Source organism: Equus przewalskii, chromosome 30 (assembly GCF_037783145.1).
Source record: "Equus przewalskii isolate Varuska chromosome 30, EquPr2, whole genome shotgun sequence".
NCBI lineage: Eukaryota > Metazoa > Chordata > Mammalia > Perissodactyla > Equidae > Equus > Equus przewalskii.
In genome coordinates, this window is record NC_091860.1 from 31,907,475 (window position 1) to 31,928,651 (window position 21,177).

At 38.4% G+C, this 21,177-nt stretch overlaps 1 long non-coding RNA gene across 1 annotated transcript; it reads right to left on the bottom strand.

Moving 5' to 3' along the window:
- Nucleotides 1-4,228: 4,228 nt before the first annotated feature.
- On the bottom strand, nucleotides 4,229-13,769 carry LOC139080466 (uncharacterized). The gene is made up of 2 exons (XR_011534996.1): nucleotides 13,680-13,769; nucleotides 4,229-4,506 (listed from the first exon to the last, which is right to left on the bottom strand). It is a non-coding gene; the product is annotated as an uncharacterized lncRNA (long non-coding RNA).
- Nucleotides 13,770-21,177: the final 7,408 nt, after the last annotated feature.

Below are 21,177 nucleotides of genomic sequence, written 5' to 3' on the forward strand. Positions count from 1 at the left end.
TTTTTGCCTTACTTTTTGTATTTGCACCTATCTTACAGATGGGTGCTGTGAGGCTGAAAAGAATAACAATGTCCTGAATTAATGATAGTAGCAGACAGAAAAAAAAAAAGAAAGGGACAATGAAAAAAATTACCAAATTTACAACATAAATGAGCATTTCAGATAACATTAAATAAAAGTAGGGGACCATCTCAATCTACATTGCCACTTTAATCTCATTTACAACGAGTGGTTTGTATAAATGTCGCTTCAGTCAAACTGGTTGTACCATAGTTTTCCTACATGCAAATGTGAAACTGGCCTGGCATTTGCTGTTTTTGCTGCTCAGCCTTTAGTCCTCCTTTTCCTGATGTCAGGCAGGCCTCCAAAGGGAACCTCACTCCACGCACAGACCTCACAGGGTGAGGGAATCGACTTTACCAGGTTCCTGGGGCATGTGACACAGACCCTTCACCATCAGCATCCCTCTGCTTGTGTACCACACTGTAGCCGTAGCCTTCACTGTATCTGTGTGGAATGATTGGTTCAGACCAAATCAAAGCATTTTGAAGGAACTAAACATTGATGGGAAAGTGGTCGAGGATGGAAGCACTCTTTCCCGCTGGATCAGAATGAAGGTCAACGTAGAAATTAAAAGTAGGGATAAACCAAGTTCTGAGGGTGTCGTTGGGATACTGAGTCACACTTCCCCTGAAGCTCACATTCCTCTTAGGCTTTCCCATTTCCTGAAGCAATAGTTTCCCATTTCCAGAACTCTGTTTTCAGAAAATAATCAGAAATATGCAAAAAGTGTGTAATGTAAAAATATGTTCACTATGGGTTTATTATAATTGTGAAAAACTGAAGCAAAGTGAATTATTACACAGCCATTAAAAATAATATATTGTAATATCACTAATCATCGGGGAAATGCAAATCAAAACCACAATGAGCTGTCACCTCACACCTGTCAGAATAGCTATTATCAAAAAGACAGACATAACAAATTTTGGTAAGGATGTGGAGAAAAGGGAACCCTTGTGCACTGTTGGTGGTAATGTAACTGTTACAGCCACTATGGAAAACAGTATGGAGGTTCCTCAAAAAATTAAAAATAGAACTACCATATGTTCCAGCAATCCCACTTCTGGGTACATAGCCAAAGGAAATGAAGTCAGTATTGTGAAGCGATATCTACACTCCCATGTTCACTGCAGTGATATTTACAACAGTGAAGACATGGAAACAACCTGTGTCCTTTATGGATGAATGGATAAAGAAGATGTGGTATATATGTACAATGGACTATCGTTAAACCATAAAAAAGGACATCCTGCCATTTGTAATGACAGGGTGGAACTTGAGGGCATTATCCTAAGTGAAATAAGCCAGAGAAAGACAAATACTGCATGGTATCACTTAAATGGGGAATCTAAAAACATCAAACTCATAGAAACAGAGAGTAGAAAAGTGGTTGCCAGGGGCTGGGGGGGTGAGGGGAGTGGGGGCAGGTTGGTAAAAGGGTACAAACAATCAGTTACGAGGTGAGTAAGGTCTGAGGAGCTACTGTATAATGTAGTGACTATGGGTTGCTTACACTGTATTGTATAACTGAAATTTGCTAAGAGAATAGAACTTAGGTGTTCTCATCCAAAAAAAAAAAAGATAAATATGTGAGGCGACGGATGTCTTAGTTAACCAGATGAGGGGAGTCCTTTCACAATGTCTGCATATATCAAATCATATTTACATCGTACAGTGTAAATATCTTACAATTCTATATGTTAATTATACTTCAATAAAGCTGGAATTTTTAAAAAAATCATGTGTGGTATAAAACAAAGTAATGATGTCAACAAATATTCACAATACGTAATTCTGGCTTTAATGGCTTTTGGTATGTTTAAATATCAGTATTTGCTCGGAAGAGCAGCTCAATTTTTACCCGAAACATAAATGTCTTTATATTTTATTATGAAAGTAGTGCATTGTTGTAAAATTGTAAATAATCTATAAAATTATGCAAATGTGAAAGTGAAAGTTGTGCTGTGATTTGTGTCTAACCCCCACTCCCACCAGATATGACTAGTCACACTGTTTGTTGAAGATCAATATCCAGCCGGTTAGAATACTGGAGCAGGTGAGGTTGCTCATCTTAAAGCAGGGGTCCTGAGAGGATGATGATCCTTAACAGTTGTTGTTTTGATCAAATTATTTCTTAAATTTTATCTTGGAAAATATAAGGCAATAATCAGAAGTAGGCACATTGTATGTGTATATTTCATTGATTATATATTTGAACAATTAATGATATTTACTAAATTCCTGTCCCGTTAGAAAGGATTCAATAGAAGTGTTCAATGTGTGAGAAAGACTTTAAAAATCATTTGGGGAAACATGAGTTTCCTCTGTCTGTTCTAGGTGATTTGTGATCTAACCTGGAAGGAAGTCTTTGCTGATAAAAATAGTCCTGTTCCTTTTTCTTTCATCAACATTCCTTGATCGTCTGTGACATCCGGCAGTGTTCCAGGACACACTGTAAGGACCTTACTTCGGATTCCTTATCTTCAGTCCTAACAACTGTCAGGGTAAAGTGAACATAAAGCAGAAACTTGAACAACTGTCATATTTTCTGTATTTCTATCTCTTCTCTTTTTATTCACACAAAATGCCATCTCATCACTTAAATGGTACTGAGAATAAACTACTTAAAAGAAATTTCTTTCTGACCATTCTAAAAAGGCTTTTCCCTGCTTTTTTTGTATGTGTTAAAATGATTGTGATGCTTAAGTGAAAGTTCAGAGAAATAGTTCAAGATTCCATAAAGTTTATCGGGAAAGACAATCTCTTTCCGTGGCTGCTGATGCTGGCACAGTGAACAGAAAGACAGGGTCGAGCACACACGTCCTCTCAGCCAGCCAGCGGTTGTTCTCAGAGCAATCCATGGCTTCTCCATGTGGACCTGTGTGTTTCCTCCAGTCATTAGAATGGAGGACCACATACAATCAGTGATAAAAGGCAGATTCCAAATTTCACTCCTGCTCCCAGAACCTTTAGTTCTTTGCTTCCCAGGTAACTAACCAGAAGACCATCAAGATGAGAATGTGGACTGTGGATCCTCTGCAGCTGGCTTCAGGATATTCAGATTTGTGATTCACAGTTACAGTGAATGTTAAGACTGTCAAGATGCTCCCAGGGAGGGGAACATTCTCTGGAACCGAGAGCATCATCTTCCCAGGACATCCAGAGATGGAAATGGATCATTTTGGCGGGACCGCCGGCTAATCAAACACCAAGTCTCCCTGGGCCCTGGGAGACTGTCTGTTGGACCAGCTGGTCTTGAACGCTCCTTTTTGCTGTTACTCCTTTGATTATGTGACTTGGCTAATCACTCGCCTGTGCCTGCCCCTTTCTGGCACCTTGGGAGAGCAGAAAACACTCTCCTGCCCAAGATCGACACAGGCATGTGCTGTGATGATCAACGACCTATCCTCTTCATAAAAGAATGTGACTAACCTATGTCCTGAGGTTTGCAAAACCAAAAATTCGCCTTCTGAAAGGTTCTTTTCTGTGATACTCAAGTCTGTAATGTTTACAAGTTACATTTTGCCTCTTTCCTTAAACTTATTTATAATAAGCATCTACCAAATGGTGAAATGTTTTCTAAATGCCACTTGGTGAAGTAATCGCTGGTGGATAATCTCTGTGAGTAGTTTACACACCCAGAGAACATGCATGTCCACCTACTCCACACCAACACATAAAAGGAGTGGGACTTTGATTCATAAAATCCACTGCACATTATTTAGAGAATCCCTTGCCTGACTTTTTTTTTTAAGTAATAATGACTTTAGTCCAGACTGAAGGAAGTCCATATTCTTTTGTGGTGGAAAAAAGAAGACCTTATTGTTGCTAAATATACACAGGGTCCTCACAGCAAAATGGAACAAAGATTGAGAAACATCATCAAATTTTTCTTTATTCAAAGAACACTGAAAATGGCAAATATTACAGACACTAAACCCCAGAAATTGAAAAGAGATAAAATTTACTGGCATATTGATGAAAGCCAGACATAGCTGGAAAATTTCCTTCTCCTTGCATGCACACAGGCAATCATGCAATCACAGATTTTGCTGGTGCTTCTGATTTGTTCAACAGTGTCCCTGATTCCTGTTCTATTGCTCTTAGATCTGCATCTTGAAGAGGTTTATTGTAAGACTTTTCCTCAGATCAGACAGATGAAAACTAAGCTTTCTATTTTTATTCATTTAAACAAGGACACTAAGACATTTGTAACTCAAAAAATGTTTAAATATGAGCTTGTGTTTGCTTTACAGCTGTGGCCCATTTGATTGGAATTTGTGATTGGTTGCGAAGTCCCACCTCCCTCTGAGGTATTTCTGATGTTATTCTGTCATATCCCAGGATGAACCAAGTTGGCTTGGCAGACGTAGCATCCAACATGACAAACAGGATGGTTGATGCTCCTGGTGTCTGGTGCTGGTGTCAGGCTAAGCCTTCCTGCTGAAATGAAGTGGAATGAAAAAGACTGCATTTAGGGAAAGAAAATATCACTGAAGCACTGAAGGTCTGAAGCAGCAGGAACTCTGAGGTCAATTACTGGATGAAAACAGAAAGATACAGGAAAGCCAGGGTGACACAGCCACTTCTGTCCCGAGGGTGCTGCCACTGCATCCTCACCTGGAGGACAGCCAGGGCAGGGCCTGCCCAGGGTGGGAAATCTTGGGGGGACACACTCCCTCTCCTGCTGACCCCCTGAGGACTCCCAGGGGAGATGCTTTAGCGCTGCGCCAAGTCTTCCTCGATTTTATACGTGGGACGCTGCCACAGCATGGCTTGATGAGTGGTGTGTAGGTTCACACTCGGGATCTGAACCTGTGAACCCTGGGCCACCAAAGTGGAGCACGCGAACTTAACAACTATACCACCAGGCCATCCCCTTTTCACGTTTTTTTAATGTAACTTGATAAGCTACATCTAGAATATATATGGAATTGCAAAGTGCCATGAGTAGCCAGGATATCCTTGAATAAGGTGAGAAGACTGCTGTGTCGGCTATCAAGTTGTATTATACAGCTACATAATGTGGTGTTGGTGGACAAGTGAGCTAACTGAGTAGAACAGAAAACCTAGAAAGAGACTCGCATGCACATGAATCATGGCCCTGTGATGTATGACAGAGACCACACTTTAGATCAGTGGGCAAGGATGGGTTTTTTCAATAAACAGTACTGAGAAAATTGACTAACCAGACAGGAAAAAAAAAGAAAGGAAAGAAAACAGACTCCTTGCTAACAACGTGCACAAAATTAATAAAGCAACTAAAGACTGAAATGTAAATTCCAATAACTGGAGCCAAACTCGGAGTCCAACTCAATTGATTTCCCTTTCTCTTGCGAGCATGTTCTATTTTCTTGGTTCTCCATGTGTCAGGTAGTTTTGGGCTGTGTCCTGGTTGTTATGCAAACAAAGCTGTGGAATTCAGAGTTCTCTTATTTTTCTCCACCATTGCTGAGTCCTTTACTTCGTAGATGGTCTTCTTGGCTGGGCTGGAACTGCGGTTCCTGAGTGGAGTTTTAGTCTGTCCAGATCTCTGTCTTCAGCAGGTGACTCTCAGTTGGTTGCCTGCATGTGTCTTTCAGGGTCAGCCAGTCAGGAGGGGAGGCAGACTGTGGGGATCCCTTGTCTGGCTCTCTCACTTATGGAGTTTTGCCATTCTCTTCAGCGTTCATACCATGTTCCTGGCTCCAACCTTCTGGTTCCCCGCACCAAAACAGACTGCAAGTTATTCCATGTGGGTCCTCTTGGCACCTATCACTGTGCTTGCTGTGCAGACCACAGATTGAAGACCTAGAAACAGAAACTTATTATATAGCTCCCAGCCCCTCCTCCAAGAGCATGAACTCCCCTCAGAGTCTATATGCGTCAGTGCTCCGTCTGGTTCCTTCAGGGGGTTGCTTCTTGCCTCTTGTAATGCATCCAGGTTTTATACTTGTTTTCTGCAGGGGAGGGAAGGTCATCCAGTGGGTCTTAGTCCTTGATTACCAGAAGTAGAAACTCACAGACCAAATGTAAAAGTAAAACCTTTTAGAAGAGAGTGCTGGAGAATATCTTCATGGCCTCGGGGTAGGGAAAAATTTCTTAAACAAGATACAGTAAGTAATAACCACAAACGGACAAGTTTGCTAAATTTAACACATTAAAATTAAGAATTCTATTCATCAAAGCACACACACACAAAGAATGAAAAGATAAGACAGCCTGTGGGAAAAGATATTTGACAAAAAACTAGTATCTAGAATATATAAAGGGCCTCTACTACTCAGTGAGAAAAGCCAGAATGACCAACAGAAAAATGAGCAAAAAGACTTGAATGAGCATATCACAAAAAAGGTGATCAAGGGCCAGTGAACATGTGACCACGTGCTCGATCTTATCAGCCATCGGAGAAACACAAGCTAAAACTGCACACGCAGGAGAGACATTCTGCCTTGCCATCACACCATAGAATGTAAAGCTGAGTACTACCAAATGTTGACAAGGACAAGGACACAGAGCATCGGGAACTCTCACTCAGAGCTGAAGGGAGGGGACTTGTGCAATCACTTTGAAGAGTTTAGTGTTATCCAGTGAGTTGACAATAATCATGCCCTATTTTTTACTCAGCAGTTCCGCTCCTAGGATATACCTCAAATACAAGTGTTGATGTGTAGAAAGATATATGCACACTTTCATAGTGGTATTACTCATAATGGCACCATGTGGGAAGAACTCAAATGCCCATCAATAGAAGAATGGATCCAGAAGTGGAAGATTATTTATTCAATGGGATTCTATTCCACCATGAAAATAAATGAATGCCAGATATAGAAAACAACATGGATGAATCAGGGAAACAAAATATTGGGGGGAAAAAGCAAATCCCCAAAGAATATGTACAGTATGATTCAATTTACATAGCATTCAGAAACGGACAAAATGAAGCTGTCTATTCTATGGAGGCACACACATGTTGTAAAACGAGGAAGAAAAGGCAGTGATCGCTAAAAATGTCAGAGGCCTGGGGTGCGTGTGATGGGGAAGAGGTAAATGGGGATTTGGGGTGTTCTGTCTCTTGTTCTGGATGGTGGTCACAGGTGTTAGATTTACCTCCACTGGTTAAACTGCACACAAAGTCATATTCATGTACATATTCATGAATGTCACCATTAAAAATATTAAAAGAGAGAAAGATAATTATATTCTAGTATTAAAATCGACAGGAGCAAAATTATTAATCATTTTAGTTTGAAAGTGATAAGACAAGAAAAGCATTTCAGACCCTCTCCCTGCTCTTCTCTTCCTGGGCCCGGACAGCTGAAAGTCACCATGCGGCACAGTCTGGACAAGCAGATGTGGGGAAGTCCCCAGCTAAGATTTCCTGTCCAGAGAAGCAGTCAAAGCCTCACAGAAAGATATTTCTTTTCCCCTGCACACTTCCCTTCACCCTTTTCCTCTTTCTCCAGCCACAAATGCAGGGCCATCTTGCTACTGTGAGCTGACAAGCAGAAGGGTGGAGAGTGGGAAGGTGGGACAATCTGGTCCCTGATGGCGTTGCTGAGCTACCATGCTGGCCATGTGTGCCTACTCTAGGTTCCAGTTGGGTCAAACAGAGAAACACTGTTTGCTGTTGTTGAGTTTTCTGTAAGGAATAGCTATTAGTAAACAATGGCCTGGACAGACAAATGGACAAACTCCATTTGAAGCTCTACAACTTAATGTTGCAGATCCAATGTGGACAAGTCACTTAACCTTGATTGTTCTTGTGTTCCTTTTTTAAAAAAATCAATTGATTGGTTGGTTCAGAAAACCTCTAAGCGTCCATCTAGCTGGAGTCTCTGACTGCATAGCAGTGTTCACTTTTCCACATTCACTGGGAAGAGTGCAATGCATCAGCTTAAAAAATTTAGTGAAACACAATTCAGTGACTATGCTATCTAAACTTCTATTATTCTAATTCCATGAACTATTTAAAAATAGAGCAATAAAAAAACCAACTAGGATCTGGAGACGTATAGAACAGTACTTTTCACGTTTCTAACAGCATTTGTTCAAAGAGAGGTATATTTTTTAATAGCTGTTGGATTGGATTCTCGCAGAGCCCAAGCTATTCTCCTGGTGATAAGTTAGGCATTTTTAGAAACCACATTAACTCCTACAGTCCGTAATCCAGAGCAAACTGAAGTAGAAACTTAGAATGTCTGCATTTTTGACCATGTCCTTTCCATTTCTCTTCTGACCATCCATTTAATGTTGGTGACCTCCAGGTTCATTCTTGGATCATTGATCTCATCCTACCTGATCTAGCAGAGCAACTTCAGCCTTTCCCAAGGTTTCAGCTACCGCTTATATACTAATTACTCTTAAATCTTTATCTCTAGTTCTGAGTATGCTTCTGAGTTCTGGATGTATATGTCTAACAACCTACTGAAATTTTCAGTTTCTTAAATTCTACATGCTTCAGATTAACTTATCATCTTCTTTCACAAAACTGCTGCTCTTCCTTTCTTCAGATCTTGGTGATTAGCACCATCAGTTGTCACAAGAGGGGCCTCAGTGATGCAAATTGGTCAGTACCAGGGCTTTAATTTTAGTTTGAAAACCAACTAAGGGAATCAGGACCACAGGGAGTGAGAGGGTGAGTGAAAATCATTGAGCGTTCAGAGTTGTTGTGGGAAAACAAAACCTCCCATCAAATCTGATGAGCAGGGACAGGGCTGAAATTGAGAGATAAAATCAAGAGTCAGGTCAGTGGTGAGGAGGAAGTGACTTTGTTTATTTTTGGTGAGGAGGAGTGGCGCTAACATCTGTGCCAATCTTCCTCTTTTTGCTTGAGGAAGACTGTTGCTGAGCTAACATCTGTGCTAATCTTCCTCTGTTTTGTTTGTAGGACGCCGCCACACATGGCTTGATGGGCAGTGTCAAGGTCCATGCCTGTGATCTGAACCCGTGAACTCCAGGCCACCCAAGTGGAGCCCACGAACTTAACCATTACACCACCAGGCCAGCCCCAGAAGTGACTTTAATAGGACGAAGGAGAGAGTGAAGTTAGAAGAACAGCAATGCTGGAGAGGCTGCAGCTTGCCCCCAGGCTGTCAGCTGCATGTGGCAGCCATACCTGTCATCTCCCTGAATGTGCCTGCTCTCATTCCTCTTGCATTTGCACTTGCTGTTTCCTCTTCCTGATGGGCCCACATTTTTGCCTTTGTCTGGACTTTCCTCCTAATTGTTGTAGACTCAGCTGAAGCATCTTCTCTGCGAAAACTTACCTCACACTCTAGACAGTTTCCCTACTCTGCCTGTATCTCGTACATACCTCTTTGTCTGCAGTCCCGACATTTTTTATATCTGTTTACATTTTTCTTTTCTTTTAGTTTTATTTTAAAAAGTAATATATATGAAAATGCTTTGAAGTTAAATAATGCCTCTGGTTTCCAGAAACAGCAGACTGGTTTAGTGAGATTAACTCTCCAGCTAAAAACAATGAAAAATATTATATAACATAGTTTTACATATTTAAAAAAATAACTTTAAGGGCCAGCCCGGTGGCGTAGCAAAGTTCGCGTACTCTGCTTAGGCCACCTGGGGTTTGCTGGTTTGGATCCCTGGTGCGGACCTACGTACCACTTATCAAGCCATGCTGTGGCTGGCGTCCCACATATAAAGTAGAGGAAGATGGGCACAGATGTTAGCTCAGGGCCAGCCTTTCTCAAAAAATAAATAAATACAACTTTAAAAGTATCAAAAATCTGAAAAGACAGTAGAAAATCCAAGTTATTGCATGAAAGTCTGCAATGAGAGCTATGAGCATATGTATGTGCTGTATACGTATGAGAGTGTATGTGCTCACCAAAGGTGCTCATGTCCTGAGGGCATTTGCTGTATCTATGCTTGGGTTTTGGTTCTGCAGCCACATAGTACAAGAGGAACAGAAGTCAGTCCTGGTATCCAAGGTCTTAAAGGAGACATCAAGCTGGGATCCCTAAAGGGAATCACACTCGGAGTAAGGGTGAACCATATCTAAACCCACCCTCTACCCCAACCATAGGGGATTTAAAAAACACTGCCTTGGAGAGAAACAGAGCAAGAGAAGAATAATGAAAGAACAAAATTCCAGAGAATTTGGGGCCACCGATCAGCTCTTACAAAGATTTGCACCTGGGTACACATGGTCTAGAACTCAAAGGCCAAGGAAAATCAAACTACAGAATTGGTTTGAGATGGTTGCAACTGTTAGTATCCCAAACATTCTTAAAAAGGAAAAGTAAATGTTCTCTGAAGGAGACATATCCATCCTAGACTTTGGGCAACGAACAAGCAAAAGTAATTGTCAATTACAAACATGTAATTTTCTTGTTTTCCTGACAAGCAGGAAGACAGAGATGACAAGACACCAAACTGATAGTGGTGGAGGGTGGTAGGAAGACAACATGAATGAGAACTGAGAGATACAAAACAGCAGAAACAGAACTGTAAGAATTTCAAAGAGCAGAATTATCAGACACACATTTTAAACAACTAAACATATCATGTTTAAAGAAGTAAAATAAAAACTTGAAATATATGCAGGAAACATGAAATTATAAAAAGGGATGTAGTTTACTTGAAAAACAGAACTTCTACAAATGAATAAATAATCGAAATTTGAAACTCAATGGATACCTTATAAGGTAATAATTATAATTAAAAAATTATAATTATAAAAAAATAATTATAAGACATAGAGAAAATCTTAAAATCCACCAAATAAAATGGACAGATCACTTTCAAATGACTGACAATTACACACAGCTAGATTCTCAACTACAATGTTCAAAGCAGAAAACAGTGCATTGATATCGTCAATTGCCAGCCTAGAATTCTATATCTAGTGAATCTATACCTCATGAATGAGAGTCAAATAAAGGCATTTTCCAGACAAATCAAAACTAAAAGAATTCATCACCAACTGACCCTCACCAATGAGTATTCTAAAGGAGATCCCAAGCCGAAGACAAGCGATCACAGATGCAGGTTTTGAGATTGAGCTCATGAGTGGCCAAGTCAAACTTGCACAGCTCACTGGCCTGCAGTTCTAGGGTGAGAGCTGTAGAATTTCGAAAAAGAATTAATAACAAAGAGAGAACTGAATATCCAGGTAAATGGAAATGAACAAAAACTGAATGTAATATTAATAACAATATTTAGTGGGGCCTAAAAAGGAGAGAGAAATTATGGATGTAGTGGAGTTAAATTATTCTAAGGTCCTTGTATTATCCAAGAAACTAATAAAGGTTTTGATTATCTTTTTTTTTTTTAAAGATTGGCGCCTGAGCTAACAACTGTTGCCAATCTTTTTGTTTTTGTTTTTGTTTTTTCTCCCCAAATTCCCCAAGTACCTAGTTGTATATTTTAGTTGTAGGTCCTTCTAGTTGTGGCACGTGGGACGCCGCCTCAGCGTGGCCTGATGAGCGGTGCCATGTCCACGCCCAGTATCCGAACCAGAAAAACCCTGGGCCGCCACAGAAGAGTGTGAGAACTTAACCACTCGGCCACGGGGCCGGCCCCTTGATTATCTTTATATCTTGATAATTTAACTATTGATGTTATAATTTCTAGAATAACCAGCAAAATAAGATAATTAAATGCACAACTTCCAAATGATTAGAGGGAAAAATTGAATGATAAGGAATTCTTAGCCAATCAAAATACTACAAAAAAGGAGAGAAAAAAATAGAAGAGATGAGAAATCACAAAATAAGATGGCAGATTTAAACCTAAATATCTTAATAATTACATGAAATGTAAATGACTAAATTTTTGACTTAAAAAGACAAAGAATGCTATATTGAATTTTTAAAATTGAACTGTACACATCCAGAGAATACAGGGAGAATAATAATAAAAGAATGGAAAGAATATAACATTTGTACTTGCTAAAGTATTTGGTATAAATAGATTAATATCAGACAAACTATAAGGCAAAAAACATTGTGAAAGATAAGGAAGGATGCTTCATGATAATAAAAATTTCAATTAATCAGGAAGAAATGATTATCTAATATGTATGCACCTCATAAAATAACACCAAAATATGAAACAAAAACTTGATAGAACTACACAGAGAAATAGGCAAATTCACAGTTATAGGGGAAAATTTTACCATACCCCTCTCAGTGATTGATAGAAATAATCAGACCAACAAAAAGTTGGTTACGATATAAAAGATGGAACAATTTAACGACAAACTAGATTTATGGGCATCTATTGAGCAATGGAACCAACTGCAAAAAACACATTATTTTCTAGTACACAAAGCATTTACAAACAATGATAAAAAGGCAAGAGTTAATACATTTCAAAGGATTGAAACATTATCCAAATATTTTCTGATTATAATGAAATTAAAGGAGAAATCAACAACAAAACGACAGGTAGAAAATTCTCGCATCTTTGGAAATTAACAACATCATTCTAAGTCAGTCTTATGTCAAGTAATAAATTATGATAAAAATTAAATTTTGGTGGCTGGCCGCATGGCCAAGTGGTTAAGTTCACGAGATCTGCTTTGGCGGCCCAGGGTTTCACTGGTTTGCATCCTGGGCAGGGACATGGCACTGCTCATCAGGCCATGTTGAGGCGGCATCGCACATGCCACAACTAGAAGGACCAACAATTAGAAGTATACAGCCTAGGTACTGGGGAGATTTGGGGAGGAAAACCAGAAAAAAAAGTTTGGCAACAGTTGTTTGTTCAGGTGCCAATCTTTAAAAAGAAAATTAAATTTTGAACTGAATAATGAAATGCTGCATATTAAAACTATGGATCAAGCCAGAGAAGTAATAAAGAAAAATGTATAGCTTTGTACCATATATTAGAAAAGAAGACAGGCTGATAATTAATAAGCTTAATATCTATCAAAAAAGTTTAAAAAGCAAACACAAAATTAACCCAAAAAAAGAAAAAGAAAATAAATAATAAAGATAGGAGCAGTAATTAAGTGAATGAAACAAAAAACAAACACGATAGGAAGGATCTAGATAGCTAAAGATCTGTTCTTCAATAACTAATAAAATTGACAAAACCTCTTGTGAAATTGATAAAAAATAGAGAGAAGGTACAAATAATTGATCCTGGAATAAAAAAGAGAATATCACTATAGATGCCACACACACACAAACATATTAGAAAAAAAGATATTGCTAAAACTTTATACAATAAATTTGAAAATATGGATCAAGTGGACAAATTTGGGGAGATGTATACCAAGACTGGCTCAAGAAGAAACGGAAAACTGCAACAGTCCAAAACCTTGAAAGAATTAAGTCAGTATTACATGGCTTCCCTTAAAAGAAAACTCCAGGCCAGCTGGGTTCACTATGCAGTTATTCTAAACATTCAGGGAGGAAACAATGGTTTTCTTACACACACTCCTCCAGACAACAGAAGAAACATTTCGCAGTTTATTTTATGATATAGCAAAAGCTTGGTACAAAAGACAAATATTTCCAGGCTAATTTCACTCATGGACACAGATGTAAAACTTTTCAAAATTTAGTAAAGCCCCACCACAATTTGATAATGAGACTCAAATAATATCAATTGTATAAACGCAGGTCCCATTATCGTGAAGTCATGAGTGGCCACGTCACACTTACCCAGATCCCTGGCTTGCCACTCTCGGGTGAGAGCTGTGGAACTGCAGGAGCCCTCAGTCCCTGCTGTGGCTTTATATGGGAGGGTTTCATTTTTATATGGGAGGGTTTCATTTTTATGTGGGAGGGTTTCATTTTTATGTGGGAGGGTTCCATTTTTATATGGGAGGGGTTTCATTTTTATATGGGAGGGGTTTCATTTTTATATGGGAGGGTTTCATTTTTATATGGGAGGGTTTCATTTTTATATGGGAGGGGTTTCATTTTTATATGGGAGGGGTTTCATTTTTATATGGGAGGGGTTTCATTTTTATATGGGAGGGGTTTCATTTTTATGTGGGAGGGGTTTCATTTTTATGTGGGAGGGTTTCATTTTTATGTGGGAGGGTTTCATTTTTATTCGGGAGGGTTTCATTTTTATATGGGAGGGTTTCATTTTTCTCCTCTTCTTTTCTTTTCCCTCCCCTCTTCTTTCTTTATGTTTTTTGTCTGTTTATCAACTTTTGGCTTAAATGCCAGTGGGGAAAATTCTGATTCTTGTGGTGACTCAGCTCTCAAAGACGTTCACATGGATCAGAAACCCTCTGATTAAGCTGAGAGAATATTGGGGTGCAGGGACCTGTCCTCTACGTCTCCATTTTCCAGGAAATAATTGATTATTTACAGCTACCCGGCCCCCTCCAGCTCCCTGAAGAGGTTAAGAACTTTAATCAGGCTCTGTTTGAGAAAGCAGAGGAAAAATTGCCAATGTCTTACTCTCAATTTCAGGTTATTTTTGGGGAGTTATTGATAAGTTTTACTGTAATAGTAAGCCAAATTCAGCAATATGTTAAAACGACAATACAATTTGATGAAGTCAGAATTATCCAAGGAATGCAAGGTTGATTTAACATTTAAAAAAATCAGTTAGCAATTTTCCATATTAGCAGGTTGATACAGGAAAAAATTCTATGATCATCCCTATAGATGTAAGAAAAGCATTTGATAAAATTCAGTACCAGCTTAAAAACTGAGTAAACTGAATCAGATAAAGAGAAGCTACAAAAATGTACCATAAATATCAAATTTAACAAATGTTTGAGAACTTTCCCTTTGAGATGATGAACAAGAAAAGACCACCTCCTATCACCGCTGTCACCATGGCTGCTCCACACTGAACATGAGGTCCTGGCTATGCACAGAGAGAAGAAAAAAATCAAGACTGTTAACTTTGGAAAGGAAGAAGCCAAACTATGACTGTTGTCAGATAAAATGATTGTCTACGTATTAAATAAAAAAATTTTACAGATAAAATATTAGAATTGATAAGAAAGTTTATAACAGGGTTACCAAAAAATAAAATCAGTATCAAAATTCAATTGTATTTCTATATAAGAGCAACAAATAGAAAATGTAATTTTAAAATATACTATTTACAAATAGCATCCAAACATAGCAATTAGAACAAACATAAAAGAATGATGTGAAAGGCATTTATGAGGAGACATTATTGAAAACCTAAACAAATGGAGAACTATGCCATGTTTATGGAATGGAAGATTCAAAATGCAAAGAGGTTGTTTATCTCTAAATTGATTTCTAGATTCAAAGCAATCCCATTCAAAATCCCAAGAGGTATTTTGTGGAAGTGACATGTAATGGGATAATTCAAAATATTAAAAAATTCCAGGAAGAAGAATAGCCAAGGCATTGAAGGAGGAGGAGGAGAAGGGAGGAGGTAAAGGAAGAGGAGAAGGAGGGGATGAGAGGGCTCGGTCTGCCCAAGGTTAGATATCGTAAAGCTGTATTGATCAATACAAGGTCAGTGCTGGAATAGACAAATAGATGAGTGGAACAGAAAAGAGAGCCTATATATGCATGGTGATATATGGCATAGGGAGTAACTCAGAGCAGTGGGGGAAAGTTGCTCTTATGTTCACCAGGATATTATCTATGAGATATTTATATACCATATATATCAGCTGTAATCATGTAATACTAAATTGTATCATGCTATTATATATTGTTCCCATAATAGTCCAAACCTGGAAACAACCCACATGTCCATCAACAGTGGAATGAGAGAATAGATCAATAAACTCTGATACACTTATTTAAAAAAGATATTTATTTAGAGCCAAAAACAAAAACAAAAAACCAGTAGGCTACTTGAAACAATATGGATGAACCCATAAAATTAAAGTTGAATGAATAAAAAACAAAACATAGAATTTATAGTATAATGCTATCTATATAAAGTCCAACCGTAAGTGAAATTAAACTATATTTTATGGGGATGCATGCAAAGATGGAATTACCATACAAGACAGGAGAACAATCTCTCTTGGTGGAAATAAGGGTGTTGTATTCAGGAAGGACTTCTGGGATCAAATAATGTTCAATTTCTTGACTGGGTTCATAGTTACTTGGCTTTCTAACTATTTATTAAAGGTTACCAATAACACTTATGCACACTTCTGTATATTATATTTTGCAACAGAAATTTTAAAAATATAGTATAATTTGACTTCCAATGAAAATCCATTTTCTGACATGGTTGAGAACTAGTGGTGTTCTACTTATTTGTTAAATGCCAAAACATTTATGCACATTTCTGTATATGTTATCTTTCACAACAAAAGTATATAATTTTATGATTAGACTCCAAATGAAAAAAGCAGTTCCCCAACCTGTCTGGTCTTACTTCCTAGGGGCGCACACAGTCAGATTTCTGATGTTTCTTTTAGTATTTCCTTCTATATTTCTAAATATAAGCTTGTAGTGCTATGTTTTTATTTTTCCCTTTTAGATCCTATTACCGACCGTCTACATCCGCAAGGTGAGGACATACTTTCTTATCTAACTCTCTCTCTAGGCTCACACACACGTTTCCTGTTCTCTTCCACCCCAACTATATTGCTTTTTGTTTACGTCAATTTTCAGAATTTATATTATTATGACTACATAAATATTATTCATCACCAAAATAATTCAACCCCAAACTCCTCTCAATGTGTTCATTGTATTAGTTTCTTTTTTTTTCCCTTGGAGACATCCCTCCAGGATTCCTCATTCTTTTTCTCCAGTTTGGACTGGTGTTTGCGTTATTACACTTATGAAGTATTTTTCAGAGACTTCTACTACCAGCCATGAGACTGTAAGTGATACCAGACTTGCCCTCCACTGAAAACAAGTACAAAATTAGATAACGTGCTACAACTCTTTTCAGTCTTTGAAAAATGAGCATCCCAGGAGAAAAGAGATTCAGAAGGTGAGCCCAGTTGCCCACGACCCTTCTGGCTTTCAGCCTGGAGGTGGTCTTGCCAAGCTGAGGAGGAAGGGGTTGAAGTTCAGATCTCTGAAGTGGTTGGAATTTGTTGGACAGGATTTCTGAGAAGGGGAGCTGCACAGAGAGGAGCACCAAGAAGTCTGCACAGGGATTCTTTGTGGGTCCTGGGCTGCACAGCAAAGGGTGAAACTCTGTGAGGCTAGCAGAGATCACCTGCTGCAGGCTGGCAGCTCAGTGGTGACACCAGGAGGCATGCAGTTCTGGGAGACGTTGAAGCACCAGCCTAGGCAGTGGAGAGACCTCACTGAAAATTTTGGAACAGAGTTGAGATTCCAGAAATGTCAAATCTTAAGAGTAAGGTCCACACTCTACAGGAAGGGACATATCCCAAACGTAACTTCTAAACCAAAATAGGCCCACTCCAAGAAAAAATAAAACCAAGACTGACAAGAGCAAAGTAAGGATGAATAATCTCACTGCCTGCCCGAAAAAACTGTGAAGGGAGACGTGATTTTCTCTCCCCACAACATGTCATACACAATGTCCAGCATACAATAAAAAGTTGCTACATGTGCAAAGAAGTGGGAAAATATGAACCATAATCAATAGAAAATACAGTTTTTGGAAACTGATCATTGGTTCCCTAGATGTTGGAATTAACAAGCAAGAACTTTCAAGCAACTATGTAAGTATGCATATTTATAACAGCTGTTTGAATAAGTGGTCATGATGAGTAAATAAATGGGAAATCTCAACAGAGAAATGTAGATTATAAAAAAGAACCAAAGGGAAGTTAGAAAACTGAAAAGTGCAATATATGAAATGAAAAATTAGTGGGATGAGCTAAATAATGAATTTCAAATGTTAGAAAGAAGGGTCAATGAGCCATTCAATCCAAAAAACAAAAAGAAAAAATATTAAAAAAAAATAAAACATGAACAGAGTCACATTGACCTGTAGGACAATATCAATCAGGACAACTGAAGTGTAGGAAGAATCTAGAAGGAGAGGAGAGCAAGAATGAGCAGAAAATAAATGTGGAAGAATAGTTGGAAATTACCCAAATTTTGTGAAAAGCACAAACTTACAGATCAAAAAATCTCAGCAAATTCTAAGTAGGATAAATACAAAGAAAACAACACTCAGGCAAATCATGGTCAAATCGTTGAAACCAAAGATAAAGAGAAAATCTTAAAAGCAGCCAGAGAAAAATGACAATTTTATACAAGTGAGTGATGACACAAATTATGACTGGTTTCTTATCGAAACAATGGAGGCCAGATGACAATGGAACAAGGTTGTAGAGTTTCGAAGGAAAAAACTGTCAACCCAGATTTCTAAGTCCAATGAAATTTCAAATATTATTAGAAATTGAAGATGCATTAAAGATCCTTCATTGACAGCATAACTGCACTACAAAAATTCTAAAGCAAGTTATTTATGACCTAGGTAGAAATTCAGATCCACAAGAATGAAATGGAGAACACCAAAAATGGTAAATAGAAAAGACTACACACTTTTCTTGTTGCTATTATTATTTTTTATTGAGTTCATAATAGTTTACATCATTGTGAAATTTCGCTTGTACATTATTTCTTGTCTGTCACCATATAAGTGTTCCCCTTCACCCCCTGTGCCCAACCCCCATCCCCCTTTCCCTGGTAACCATTGAACTGTTCTCTTTGTCTGTGTGTTTGTTTATCTTTCACAGCTGAGTGAAATCATACGGTGTTTGTCTTTCTCCATCTGGCTTATTTTGCTTAGCATAATTCCCTCAGGTCCATCCATGTTGTTGCAAATGGGACGATTTTGTCTTTTTTATGGCTAAATAGTTTTCCATTTTATATATATATAGAGATAGATAGATAGATAGATAGATAGATAGATAGATAGATATACACCACACCTTCTTTATCCAGTCATCAGTCAATGGGCACTTGGATTGCTTCCATGTCCTGGCTATTGTGAATAGTACTGCAATGAACATGGGGTGCATGTGTTACTTTGGATTGTTGATTTCAAGTTGTTTGGATAGATATCCAGTAGTGGGATAGCTGGCTCATATGGTATTTCTGTTTTCAGTTTTTTGAGGACTCTCCATACTGTTTTCCATAGTGGTTGCACCAGTTTGCGTTCCCACCAGCAGTGTATGAGGGTTCCCTTCTCTCCACAACCTCTCCAGCATTTGTTATTTTTAGTCTTAGTGATTATAGCCATTTTAACAGGTGTAAGGTGATATCTTAGTGTGGTTTTGATTTGCATTTACCTGATGATTAGTGATGTTGAACATCTTTTCATGTGCTTATTGGCCATCTGTATATCTTCTTTGGAAAAGAATCTGTTCATGTCCTCTGCCCATTTTTTGATCAGGCTGTTTGTTTTTCTGTTGTTCAGTTGTGTGAGTTCTTTATATATTATGGAGATTAACCCCTTGTCAGATACATGATTTGCAAATATTTTCTCCCAATTGGTGGGTTGCCTTTTTGTTTTGATCCCAGTTTCTTTTGCCTTTTAGAAGCTCTTTAGTCTGATGAAGTCCCACTTGTTTATTTTTTCTTTTGTTTCCCCTGTCTGAGAAGACATGATATTTGAAAAGATCCTTTAAGTTTGATGTCAGAGAGTGTACTACCTATATTTTCTTTCAGAGGTTTTATGGTTTCAGGACTTATCTTCAAGTCTTTGATCCCTTTGGAGTTTATTTTTGTATATGGCGTGAGGTAATGGCCTACTTTCATTCTTTTGCAAGTGGTTTTCCTGATTTCCCAACACCATTTATTGAAGAGACTATCTTTTCTCCATTGTATATTCTTGGCATCTTTGTCAAAGATTAGCTGTCCATAGATGTGCGGTTTAAGACTCTATACTTTTTAACTTTCCTCTCCAATTTTTAAAAAGACGTATGACTGGTAAAGCAAATATTACCCCAGTGCTCTGTGGCATTTATAATATATATATATGACAATAAACAAAAAAATGCAAAGAGGTATAGAAAAACGTCGGTAGAGGAGTTAAAATAGAATACTAAAAAACATTTGATTAATCCAAAAGAAGTCAGGAAAGGAGGAACAGAGGAACAAAAGATAGAAAATAAATCACAAAATGATAGACGTATATGCAACTATATTAACATTACATTATAAGCAAATATTATTCAGAATTTATCATTATAATATACTATGATCTAGATCCTTTCTTTTTGTTTTTCCTAAAAACGATTGCCTTATTTTCTCCATGAGATTAGCTTTTTGGGGGGCCGGCCCGTGGCTGAGTGGTTGGGTTCATGCGCTCTCCTTTGGTGGCCTGGGGTTTGCCAGCTCAGATCCTGGACATGGACCTGCACACTGCTCGTTGGGCCATGCGGTGGTGGCATCCCACATGGAGGAGCTGGAATGACCTACAACTGGGATGTGCAGCTGTACACTGGGGCTTTGGCGAGGAAAAAAAATGGGAAGATTGGCAATAGATGTTGACTCAGGGCCAATCTTCCTCATCCTTCCCCTCCCCCAAAAATTAGCTTTTTATTTTTTAACCATTCATAATTTCCCCCATACCTTATAACATTCTCTCTCTAAAATTTTCTGGAAGGTCAATCACATAATTAATCTATCAATTCCTTTTTTAACTTTTTTGCGGGGAACACAGCTCCCCACACCTCATGGTTTCTTCCATGTGGAGGAACTCTGTACCGTAACATTTCTAGCCTTTTTGTATTTATAAACACAAATACACACACATGCACACATGCACACACACACTGCCCCAGAAAAAGTGAAGTATCTTCTCTGGTTGGTGAGAATGAAGAAGAAACAGCACAGCCCAGATGCTGGCTTCTTCTCTTCCTCTTGGGGGTAAACAGTGGGCAGAGAATACATGTTGCGTACTGTTCACCAAGGGTGGACTTTGTTTGCACAAGGAGGCCTGCCCCAGCCCCACGTTGCCTGTGGCAGTAAATATTTATGACTCAGTAGTAGGAAGCCCATTTGCCCGCAGGCGCAAGACACATTCACCAGTAACAGCATTACTATATAAAGGCGAATCTTTGGTCTCCCAATAAATTATGGAATCAGAAGCCCTATCAGAGCAGCTGTCCATCTACTAATGTGATTTACACATGGCGACATTAAACTGAAACTATCTTAGGTAACAAGTTAGTCAACTGATGAGCAATGATTGAGTAATATCTGTTTTTCAAGTGCTAGAAATAAAACCAATCTCCTTCATAATCGTCTTTCA